We start from the raw sequence: 13,195 nt of genomic DNA on the forward strand, positions 1-13,195 counted from the left end.
TTCTCGTGTTTCAGGTCGTTTGAACCTAACAAATTCTTTTTCTAAAAAGGCAAGAAAAACCTTTTGAAATAACTATTTAAACCTTTTGACATTCGTTTATTGATCTCCGTCACAGATGAGTGCAATAAAGTTCTGAACCAAACCCCAACCCTAATCCAACTGCTGATGACAGGTATGGAGAATGCTAACCCTAACCTTAACCCTCTAACCCTAACCCTCTAACCCTAACCCTATAACCCTAACCTAACCCTATAACCCTAACCTAACCCTCCTAACCCTAACCCTAACCTAACCCTATAACCCTAACCTAACCCTCCTAACCCTAACCTAACCCTAACCCTTAGAAAGTTTTTTTTTAAAAATTATTTTCATCAACACACCTGGACTCCTGTTCCCTGGTTCCCAACCCTAACCCAACCACGAGACAGCAGATTCCAATGTTCTCCAGGAAGCAACTAGAAACCAAACCTCCAAACCCCGCACTAGTATACATAATAGTAATATTATCAAGCCCTAGCTGTAACCTTAACACAGAAAACTATTCTTTCAAAATGAACACACCAGGATTCAGACCCAATTACCCTACTTCCCAAAACAATTCCTAACCACACTAAAGCCTGATTCAAACTGCATTTCTAACATTGCTGCACCTTCTATGATATCTGAGGAATTCAAGACAAGTCAGTGTTTACGTACTGTATTTATTGACCTGTTTATGACAGTGATTGGCAAAGTTTCCAATTATCTATTGAAATGCACATCTGAGCTGTTTGCTTATAGTTGACGTTTGATTTTTTTAGATTTTGAGTTAGTCAATCAGTATTTTAAAAAAAACAAAAACATTTCCACATGTACCTCCATAGGTCTTTTTAACATATAGGGAGAAGTAACGACAGATGTCACTTCCCTTGTCTGGAAACAAACATAGTGACCTCTGCCAAGGTGGTTATGTGACATTTATAATAAATTATGAACGGATTTCAATGGAATTTTTAGGAAATGTTGATAATGGGCAACGGATGTCATTCACTTTTGCTGATGTTCTGGATTCTGGAGGGACTTTGGCCTTTGATCTTCAAAGATCATGGGTGAGGGCAAGAAATTTGGATCATAAAGCAACCTACTATATTGTGCATATATATATACACAGTATATATATAATATATTGCATTACTACTGCCTATGTATGCTACGCTACGGCTGTAGGTCATGATATGTGGGGAAATTAGCTGCTTTTATGTTTGGCACTCTATTAAAGGAAGAAAACTCAGATCTCTCTATCCAAGGTACTCTTATCTTCTAACCAGAATCATTGTCTTTAGTCTGCCACCTCAATCAGTGAGGCTAATCCTCAAATACAACATGAGCAATATATGGTGGCTTATTTAAAGTAATCCAAATGATTGGAGTATTACTTTTGGGCATCAGTTGCAATATGTAGATTCCCCTTGGCAGAGGTCTATATGCTCCAAGTACTTTTTTCTATTTTATATTTGTAATACCTAAATACAATTTATATCCCACAATATCAATATTATTTTTTGTGTGTTTGAGGAAAAATATAGTCAACTCTTCTTATTGCCAGGGAGAGAAGACTTGTCATTTAGCATATCCTTCATGTATGTTTCAGGCCACCTTTGTATTTCATGGGTTTTTAACCCTAACCCAAAGTTATCAGAAGTCTTTATCCCAGCCAGAAAGCTCATCTGGAGTCTTCTCGGTGTCAGGAGGAAATATGTCAAAGTGACTGTTGTCCATGGGTCCCTTCACCTGCCAAAATAGAATAACATATTTATGGATGAATAAAGCTCCAGGATTTAACTCATTAATTGATCATAGTAGTTACTGGGAATAATATTTTATTACTGACAATAATATTTTATTACTGACAATTTTGCTAATTATCTAATCTGAAAGTGTATTGCACCATGTTAGGACATAAAAATTAGACACTTCTATCAAACAAAAACAAAAACTAGAAATTGGACTTTATTGAGCTACTCCTTGCTTCTATTCTAGTTATGGTGTTAAAAATAAAGAAAGCCTATCTGATATACTTGTCAGTGTCATTCCAATGTTTTAGGAGGAAAGTGTCTTCATTTATAGATTGGCTCACCTCTCTTTTTAGTGGTGACAGCAGCTGTTGATGCCTCAAACCTAACCAACTGAAACCCTGGAACCATCTAAAAACAATAGAATAGATGCAAAATTGAAAGTCTTTTTTTTTAAATTAAATTTTCATGTTGATAGGAGTCCAAAATCAGCACCAAAGAGCAGTTCAGGGTTAGGGTTAGGGTTAGGGCTAACCCTAACCCTAACTCAAGCAAGCCTTGGGTAATTGCACATTTTACTGCTCAAGTTTGCACAACACTGTTTTCAAAATGCCAAAACTACTGTATATTCTTATATTCTGACCTGGGCCCAGAAATGAATTCTTAATTTGTAGGTGGCACAACTGGCTTTCTCATCATCAAATTTACATATAGAAATAGTTGTTGGTAAAAATGGTGACACGAGTAAGTTGACTTACTTTTGTTTTTTGATCTCACCAATGCCATTCTTTTTATTTCCCAGCCTTTCTGCTGGGTTTAGCCTGAAATGAGACAAAAAGAAAAGTTGAATTGGCATGATCTAAGATTTAATTAACTGCAGAGCAATGAATTGAATTCCTGTCATGTATGTGACAAGTGTATATGAACCATATCACTGTGACTATCATCAGAGTAGTTTTTATCTTAACCATGTAACATCTTCTAATTTAGGAGATCCTAATGGCCATAAACCACTTCACTTATTACTTCTGCAGACAAAGTCTTATCCCTATGTTGTAGTCTGATTTGTCTTTATACTTGCAGAGTCTCCTAATGAGGTCATCTGGACGTTTGCCTATTTTCTTGGGAAAGTCCATCTTGTCAATGCCATGGAGGACCATAGTGTAGATCTTGATGGGGTCTGAGCCAAGAAAAAGTGGGCTAGAACAAGAAGGTGAATGTAAAGTTCTGATTATTTCAGAATATTTCAGGAGTCAGGGCTGATTCTGCATTTTCCATTCTGCCACCTGTACACCTCAGCTAAAGGTTATATCAAGGCTTAGGGTTAAGTAAGTATGGGCAAAACCACAGTTTTTCTCTTGCCCCTCCACTTCACCAGCTGGGTACCCATTGCCTGCCCTCTGATTGGCTGGAACACTTGGATCATGGAGTGGGTAGGTTCACAACAGTTTAGATATTTCTTTCTGAACCTTTCTGGATACTAGGGAGCCACCTTGACCAGAGGTTTTTCACTCCTCTCATGAGACAAGCTGCTGACAATTTGGAAGGAAACATCTCTAATTTATTTATTTTTTTTGAAAAAAAAAAAAAAAATCACTGAAAAGGTACAAAGCAAAACATATATTGATGGTGTTTTTGATTTTAAGATCACACTGTGATTATTAGTGAATGTGGTATTTGTAAAACATCTCAAATGTGTTGCATTTGTTTTTGACATGAATTTAGCGTCATAGGACAGTCCAATCGAAAAATCATCACACCAATTTGACATGAGTTTTTTTTGGGGGGGGGGTTACATCCCATAATAGCCTATGCTAGTATATAAAATTTGATATTGGGGCGAATAGTTTGACAGCTTTTCTTACTGACTTGCCAGTGAGAAGTTCAAATATGAGGACTCCCAGGGCCCAGCAGTCTGCTCCAAAGTCATGGCCTTTGTTCATTATGACCTCTGGGGCAACATATTCGGGAGTGCCACAGAAGGTCCAGGTCTTCTTTCCAAGGCCTATCTTTTTAGCAAAGCCAAAATCTGCCTGAAAAAAAGAGGAATGTGTTTCAGGGGCTAAAACAACAATAAAGCACATAATTACAGAAACCCCCTCAAAATGCAAGATTCCACACATGCCTCACCAGTTTAACATAACCCCGCGCATCAAGGAGAAGGTTTTCAGGTTTCAGGTCTCTGTAAACGATGCCCATAGCGTGGAGGTAATCAAAGGCCTCTAAGACACAACCAGTACAGAACATGGCCGTGGGATCATCAAAATAACTCCTGATATGGTTGGAAAATACATCAACAAATTACTAATCTGACATGATCAACATGGAACAGACAATATTTACACTGTGTTTGCAGGGCATGCCACCTCATTCAGATTATTAACTCGATCATACCAACACCAACAAAGCAGATTAATAAGACATGTCCTGTACATTCTATAAATAACTTTAGCAACAAATCTGGAGGGAAAGAGAGTTACAGAATTACATTATTTGCATTTAGATATTCTTCTGGACTGGATCAACATGCAACTCAAGTCCATCCATCCATGCAACTATTGTTAAGGTTTCCCTAGGGTTTCTCTCCCTTGTCCTTATATGTCTTGTCTGTATCTCCACCTGCATGTTTATATCTAGGCTGGGTCGAACTATTACTTTGGTTTCCTCCAACAGATTTTCTACACAGCTGCAGCTCCTTCCAGACTGAGCTCTGTGACCTCCTATCAGTATTAAAAGACAACTTCATTCATTCACCTTGGACATGCTTCCCTTAGGGAACATTATTCGGCAGCATGGGATAAATGTTCATTGTTATGCTGATGACACTCAGCTTCATTTATCCATGAAACCAGAGGAGAGAGAGAAGTTAGTGAAGCTCCAGACCCGTCTTAAAGACATAAAGTCCTGGATGTCTTCAAATTTCCTCCTCTTAACCCAGGAAAAACTGAGGTCATGGTGTTTGGTCCTGAACCTCTCAGGGACAGATTAGATCACATGATCACTCTAGATGGTATCTCATTAACATCTAGTTGTTGTGGCTCGGGTTTCTCGCCTCCTCCCCCACCTGCAGGATCGGCAGGCAGGGGCGGGCCGGACTCTGATGAGCGCTGAGCCTCTGGCGCACCTGCAGCTCATTACCTTAACTCGGCGGCTACTTAAACTCCCCTCTCTTCGGGTGCCGGATTGTTGTTTCGCCACAGCGTCTAGCTCCCACCCTCTGTGATCTCCAGTTTTTCGCCTCCTGTTTTCCGTGGTTACTCCCAGCGTGTGAGTTTGTTCCAGTGCCTCGTCACTGCGTTTTCGTTTGTACTTTTTCTCGACGTTTTTTTCCCTTTATGGTGATTTTTAGTTCGTAGATTTTCTGTTGTTACTTTGCTAGAGTTGTTTCCGTTGCTACTTTGATTGACTCCTTCGTCTTGCACCTTTTGGTTATCAATAAAGAGTCGTATCTTCTACTCTACATCTGGGTCCAGGCCTCCTTGACTTTCCATCACACTAGTCTCTCTGTGAGGAATCTTGGAGTAACTTTTGATCAAAATCTCTCCTTCAACTCACACATTAAATTAGTCTCTAGAAGTGCCTTTTTTCACCTGAGGAACATCTCAAAGATCAGGAAGCTACTGACCCACCATGATGCTAAAAAGTTAATTCATGCATTTACTTCCAGGCTGGACTATTGTGATTCTTTATTATCAGGGTGTCCAAACAACTCTTTAAGAAGCCTCCAGCTGATCCAAAATGCTGCAGCCAGAGTTCTGACAGGTATTGACCACAGAGATCACATGACTCCTTACTGGCGTCGCTTCATTGGCTGCCCGTTAAATTTAGAATAATTTTTAAAACTCTTCTTTTGACCAACAAGGTCCTCAGAGGCCTTGCTCCATCCTACCTGGAGGAGCTAGTGACACCTTACAGCCCAATAGACTGCTCCGCTCTCAGAATGCTGGTCTACTTGTGGTTCCCAGAGTTTCTAGGAGTAGAATGGGGGGCCGAGCATTTAGCTACCAGGCCCCCCTGCTGTGGAACCAGCTCCCTGTCCAGGTACGGGAGGCTGACTCCATCGCTACTTTTAAGATCAGACTTCAAACCTTCCTCTTTGAAAAAGCTTATTAATTCTGTAGTTCCAGTTACTATCATAGACAGACAGATTATCGTACTTAGAGGGTCGTCTAATCGTTAGGTCACATCTTAGTTATGCTGTTATAGGCCGAGGCTGCCGGGGTCCGGAAACATGATCACCTGACAGGCCTCTGTCACCCCACTGGGTCATGGTTTCCTCTCCTCTCCTCTCCTCTCCTCCTCTCCTTTCCTCCTCATCATCAAGCAGACTAGTTATGCTGATTCCTGTGTAGTTTTTCCTGCCACTGTTGCTTGTCTGGGGTCAGGCCCTGGGATTCTGGAAAGCACCTTGAAACAATTTTGATTGTATAAGATGCTATATAAATAAAGATTGATTTGATTCATCCCCTCTTCAATAATTTGTTGTGGAACTTCAAATTCAGTAACTAGAATTCTGATACTAGTTCTTGTCTCCTCACTTAACCTGTTGTATTGACCTAGCTCTTTCTCTGCTGGTCCTGTCCTCCCATGTCTGCATTTGGGGTTCACTCTCTGTTGAATCCCATACCTAAAGTGAGGTACACTCATAAAGATTTTGTGAATGAAGACATTTTTTATCTGTTAGACCCCACACTTATATCTAAAAAAAATCTGCCATTGAACAGTTTTGATGATACCATGTGTGGTGTGCTAATTTCAGCACAGCACATATCAAGATTGTTGTCCTCCAAGCCAGAAATCCTGTGTGGTCACATGTAATCTTACAGAATTGAACAAGAACCAAAAAACACAACAGGCAATCTGGAAGAGGGCATACAAGAACAGGGAATGATGGTGGTCTTGGGACTATTATTCACAGAAAAGAATCATGAAATAAAAAATGATAAGACTATAGAAACCACAAACATGCCTTTTTTTTTTATTTACACCTGCTTCCTTCTTCCTCAGTTAGCTTAAATCTTGATTGGCTACATTCTGTTCTGCATCACACTTCAGGAAGTCATTAGTCGGGAGTTGTTGGCTTTACCCACACACACAAAGATTTTTGGTCCAGCTTATATGAAAATCTTATTAGACATAAGATAATCAGGTGTTTCGTGTCCTTGGCCTGGCAGGGAAAAATTGAGCCCATAACAGACCGACTATCTTTGTGTGTGTATCCTGCTCAACAATACAAATGAACCTGTATGGACCCAAGATGCAGGCAGTGCACTTTGTCCAGGCAGGGCGCTCAGTTCAGGTGACATGAACAGATGATCACAGGTAGTAGTGTGGACATGGCACAGGTGGCCTCTTGCCTCGCCTCTTGCCTTGTTTACTCAGATTCTGCTCAGTGTAACACTGATTTGCATCCATGCTGTTTCCAGTCAAATATTATCCAAATATAATTACAGTAAATATAGCATATGGACATACACTCACATGTCCCGCAGCAAAGACCATAATTCTCCACCAAGACAGGCTTCAAGCAGCATGTAGACAAACTTATCGTCCCGAAATGTTCGGAAAAACCTAAAAGAAAAGATCTGAAGTTAAATCATAAAACACAAACCTACTCAACCTGCAACAAAAACAAAACTTTTATTACTATGATGGAAATTAATACCAAAGGTGTATTTCGGTACAGATTTTCAGAATAGAATTTGGTTTAAGTCTTATAAATTTCTCTGAATAAGGGCCTTCATTTCTCAACTGAAGCTCAAAAAAACTTGTGAAGTGATGAGGAAGTGTGACCACTCTATCTAGGCTGAACTTTTAACTTTGAATGGTTGCTTGCACAACGTCTTCTTTTTCAAATGCCATAGTCATGATAAATCTCAGTGGTTGGCTGCATTTTCAAAAGAGGTCACTTAGCAACTACAGTGAGAAACCGCGGACACTGAGCAGCTCCCATTTTATCTTCTGAAAAAAAAAGACTGTGTTAGATGCAATTTAATCCAAGGTAGTTTTCTCTGTCAACTGGACTGGGTTTCTTCTCTTGAAGACGTTTCGCCTTCTATCCAGAAGGCTTCTTCAGTTCTGAAATCGCTTGGGAGAGAGCTTGAAAATATATAGCCCCTGTGGACCATTTGCATGCTAATGATCCGGGTGGTCACCTGAGAGTCGTTAGCAGGGTCGTTGGTCGGGTCGTTCACCTAGTTTCTGTTGAGGTGTCTCCCCTTTGTCTGCTGGGTCACATGGTGATGAGTCACTGGGTCTCCTGGAATGGTGTGAATGTTTGTTTTGCTGTTGGAAGGAGTGGAGGACTGCATTGTATGTGGGTGATAGGAAGTGCCTCAGGCCACCACCTCTGTTCAAGGATGGTTTCTCCAATTTAACATGGATAGCTTCCTTAACCCCCCTTTCAAACCAGCGGTCTTCTCTGGCCAGTATCCTTACTTGGCTGTCCTCGAAGGAGTGCCCACTCTCCTTTAAGTGTAAGTGGACTGCTGAATCCTGACCCGAAGAGGTGGCACGTCTGTGTTGTGCCATTCTTCTGTGGAGAGGTTGTTTGGTTTCCCCAATGTACAGTTCCTTGCATTCCTCCTGGCACTGTACAGCATAGACAACATTACTTTGTTTGGGTCTTGGTGTCTTGTCCTTTGGGTGTACTAACCTCTGTCTGAGAGTGTTGCTGGGTTTGAAATGAACCGGTATGTCGTGTTTCTGGAGGATCCTCCTAAACTTCTCCGAGACTCCAGACAGGTAGGGGATGGAAACGCTGCGACGTTTGTTTCTCTCCTCCTCTCCTTCGCTGAGGTCTCGCTTTCTTGAGGTCCTGGTGAAGGCCCAGTCTGGGTAGCCACATGTTTTGAGAGCTGTCTTAATGTGGTCCTGTTCCTTCTTTCTGCCTTGGGATGTGGTGGGTATTTCTCTGGCCCGGTGTTGGAGGGTTCTGATCACTCCCAACTTGTGTTCCAGTGGATGGTGAGAGTCAAACTGGAGGTACTGGTCAGTATGTGTAGGTTTTCTGTAGACTTCGATGGTGAGATTTCTGTCCTCAGTGATCTTGACCGCGCAGTCCAGAAAGGCCAGACTGTTTCCTTTTACATCTTCCCGGGTGAATTTTACATGTTCGTCTGTTTCGTTGAGGTGATCGGAGAAAGCTTCCAATTCTTGTGTTTGAATTTTGACCCAGGTGTCATCAACATACCTGAACCAGTGGCTTGGCGCAGTTCCTGTGAAGAACCACCTCCGCTACAACCTCAGATGTCGACAGCAGAAGATGACTCCCACCTGTCTACGCATCAGATCAACAGTAAAAGGACACAGAGCCCAGGTAATTCTTCACATGACGGAAAAACGCTTACTCAATGAAAGGATCAGACAAATCCACTTTACCATAAACACCCTGGAAGCTAAGTTAGACGAAAGAAGGGAGGAACTACACCTACTGCTCCCTTCTGAAGTAATGGAAGAAATAGCCAAACTCGTTTCCAGGACTCAGTACAACCAACACACCAGGACCAAGGAACGTCAGATCCGAAAATTCACCACCCTACTGGCAAAACACAACCCCAGCGGAACCAACCCTTTCTCCAACCATGACACATCCCTGTCTGACTCACAACGGGAGAAATGGGTAAAAAACCTATCAGACAGGGAGCTCACACAAACCGAGGAGGAAGTGCTGTCCAAAGGTTTGAATTTTTCAGTCACCCCGGAAGAGGTACCGACTGTCGAACTCATCACAGCCACTGAGACTGCCATCAGAAACAACAAACTCCCGGAAGCAGAAGCAGAACAGATCAGACTCAAGGTAACAGCCGCTCTTGCGAGTGCAAAACCTCCCACCTCCAATATCACGAATGAGGAAAGAAGGGCCATTGCATCCTTAGCCAAGGACAAGAACATCACCATCTTACCAGCTGACAAAGGTAGGTGCACGGTCGTACTTAATACCACTGACTATGACACCAAGATACTCAGTCTCCTGACAGATACCGCCACATATGAGAAACTCAAGCGGGACCCCACCAGCTCATACAAGAAGAAGGTGGTAGACTTACTACAGAAGCTGGAAAAGGATAAAGCCATTGACAGACCACAATACTACCGTCTATATCCAGGAGAAACCATCCCTTGCATTTATGGATTGCCCAAGATCCACAAACCAGGGACCCCTCTCAGACCCATAGTAAGCAGTATCAATTCTGTAACCTACAACATTTCCAAATACTTGGCCTCCATCTTGTCTCCCATGGTTGGCAAGACCCCACACCACATCAAAAACTCCCAAGACTTTGCTCAAAAAGTCGTTGGACTCACACTACTTCCAGAAGAGACTATGGTATCTTATGATGTCACGTCACTCTTCACGTGCATCCCCACCGCCAGCGCCATAGACACCATCCACAAGCACCTTCTATTGGACAAGAACCTTACAGAAAGAACCACCTTAACACCGGCCCAAATCTGCACCATGCTGGACCTGTGTTTGAACACCACTTATTTCCAGTACAGAGAAGGCTTCTACAGGCAGAAACATGGCTGTGCCATGGGCTCACCAGTATCCCCTATAGTTGCCAACCTATACATGGAGAAGGTGGAATCCCAGGCCCTGACATCCTTCACAGGAACTGCGCCAAGCCACTGGTTCAGGTATGTTGATGACACCTGGGTCAAAATTCAAACACAAGAATTGGAAGCTTTCTCCGATCACCTCAACGAAACAGACGAACATGTAAAATTCACCCGGGAAGATGTAAAAGGAAACAGTCTGGCCTTTCTGGACTGCGCGGTCAAGATCACTGAGGACAGAAATCTCACCATCGAAGTCTACAGAAAACCTACACATACTGACCAGTACCTCCAGTTTGACTCTCACCATCCACTGGAACACAAGTTGGGAGTGATCAGAACCCTCCAACACCGGGCCAGAGAAATACCCACCACATCCCAAGGCAGAAAGAAGGAACAGGACCACATTAAGACAGCTCTCAAAACATGTGGCTACCCAGACTGGGCCTTCACCAGGACCTCAAGAAAGCGAGACCTCAGCGAAGGAGAGGAGGAGAGAAACAAACGTCGCAGCGTTTCCATCCCCTACCTGTCTGGAGTCTCGGAGAAGTTTAGGAGGATCCTCCAGAAACACGACATACCGGTTCATTTCAAACCCAGCAACACTCTCAGACAGAGGTTAGTACAACCAAAGGACAAGACACCAAGACCCAAACAAAGTAATGTTGTCTATGCTGTACAGTGCCAGGAGGAATGCAAGGAACTGTACATTGGGGAAACCAAACAACCTCTCCACAGAAGAATGGCACAACACAGACGTGCCACCTCTTCGGGTCAGGATTCAGCAGTCCACTTACACTTAAAGGAGAGTGGGCACTCCTTCGAGGACAGCCAAGTAAGGATACTGGCCAGAGAAGACCGCTGGTTTGAAAGGGGGGTTAAGGAAGCTATCCATGTTAAATTGGAGAAACCATCCTTGAACAGAGGTGGTGGCCTGAGGCACTTCCTATCACCCACATACAATGCAGTCCTCCACTCCTTCCAACAGCAAAACAAACATTCACACCATTCCAGGAGACCCAGTGACTCATCACCATGTGACCCAGCAGACAAAGGGGAGACACCTCAACAGAAACTAGGTGAACGACCCGACCAACGACCCTGCTAACGACTCTCAGGTGACCACCCGGATCATTAGCATGCAAATGGTCCACAGGGGCTATATATTTTCAAGCTCTCTCCCAAGCGATTTCAGAACTGAAGAAGCCTTCTGGATAGAAGGCGAAACGTCTTCAAGAGAAGAAACCCAGTCCAGTTGACAGAGAAAACTACCTTGGATACAATGACCTGGATGACTGAGAATTTACACAGACATCATGCAATTTAATCAAACTTCATCTGTTCTGTTCCAAACATTGACTATGGCTTTCCACCAAAAATAGAAAATCAAGTATTTCACCATAATCCAAAAAGTATTGTAACAGATCTTAACAAATGTGAAGCTGTAATGTTGCGTAAGCTTCAAACCTGATAATAAATACAGAGTTTGTTTGCTGGAGGATGGTTTTCTCTGAGTAGATGTGCTCTTGCTGTCTGGTATCCACAATGTGCTTCTTCTTAATGCACTTCAGAGCAAATGTGACGTCCTCGTCTTTCAGCTTCACCTGAGAACAGAATGACTTACAAATGATTTTTAAATGCGGTGTGTTTTTTTCCTGGTTCAATAGAGATTTAAAAAAATATTTTAAATCAATTAAATATGGATAAACACACAAAATGTGAAATTATGCAGCAAAATATGCTTAACTCACAAGAAAAACAAATTCTTTCCAGGAATGTATCCAGCAAAAAAACAGATCTGGCTTTGGGGCCACAACATTCCTTCGGACTTGCCCACTGCTGCTAACTACACCTGACTTTATTCACTGTACCCAGCAGTACATCAGTCACTATATAAATTATTATAACTGAAACTTGACTGATGCACATGCAATGCAAAAGTAGTAGCAGTTGGAGAGCACAGATCCCCCAAAGCAGCTAATTTCCCCTTGTGACCTGTAGTGATACAAGGTTACATAAAGTAGTAGGCTGCTTTATGACCCAAGCTGTTGTATTAACATTTGTAATTACCGGAAATCAGATATATTGTGAAAGGTTTGACATGACTTCCTGTGTGCTAAGAGCACTGATGGGACTCGATGTTCTACCTTGAAGTCATGAAGCATAATAAATAGGCATCAAAGGCTAAGCCAGTCTCTGTGTGTTCTACGTTAGTACCCAACAAGAGTGAGCACATAACAAAACTGGTGAAGAGGTAATGTGCACTCACGCCGTGTTTTTTTTTTTTTGAGAAGTGTTTTTGGTTTCTTTGATGCAGTATGCCATCCACATTGTGCTAGCGCTAATTGCTACCTGCGATTTGAGCAGCACTGTTGCTAAGCGGTTGCTACAAGCAGTGGCGTAATGGGTGTGTGAGAATACTCAAAGGAGGGCAGGACAAGCCGAACTGGCCAAAGATGGCTGGTCTTGTGGGAAATATTGGACCATTTGATGAACATTCCAAACAATGGAGAGACAGTTGAGTATTTTATGCTTGTGAAGAGTATTGAAACAGAGATTGTTGTGCCAGTGTTTTTGAGCATTATGGGAGTGAAAACATTCAATCTTCTGCAGAGCCTTGTACAACCAGGAAACCTGGAGATAAGTCCTATGAAGAAAGTTAAAATTCTTGGAAATCACTATGCTCCTAAGCCACTCATTAGCTGAGAGGTTCAGAATCCACAAAAGAAACCGAGGACAGGGAATCTGTATCAACATTTCTAAATGTTCTCAAGCAGTTATCTGAACATTGTGATTTTGGACAAGCTTTTAATGACACCATAGGAGATAGACTGGTGTGTGGTCTGCGCAGTGAGGCCATCCAA

General features: G+C 42.3%; 1 pseudogene; it reads right to left on the reverse strand.

Annotated features, from left to right (window-relative positions):
• Nucleotides 1-691: 691 nt before the first annotated feature.
• LOC101073789 (cGMP-dependent protein kinase 2-like) overlaps nucleotides 692-13,195 on the reverse strand; it is a 43,674-nt pseudogene continuing 31,170 nt past the window's right edge.

The sequence above is a fragment of the Takifugu rubripes genome, unplaced genomic scaffold (assembly GCF_901000725.2).
Source record: "Takifugu rubripes unplaced genomic scaffold, fTakRub1.2, whole genome shotgun sequence".
Lineage (NCBI taxonomy): Eukaryota > Metazoa > Chordata > Actinopteri > Tetraodontiformes > Tetraodontidae > Takifugu > Takifugu rubripes.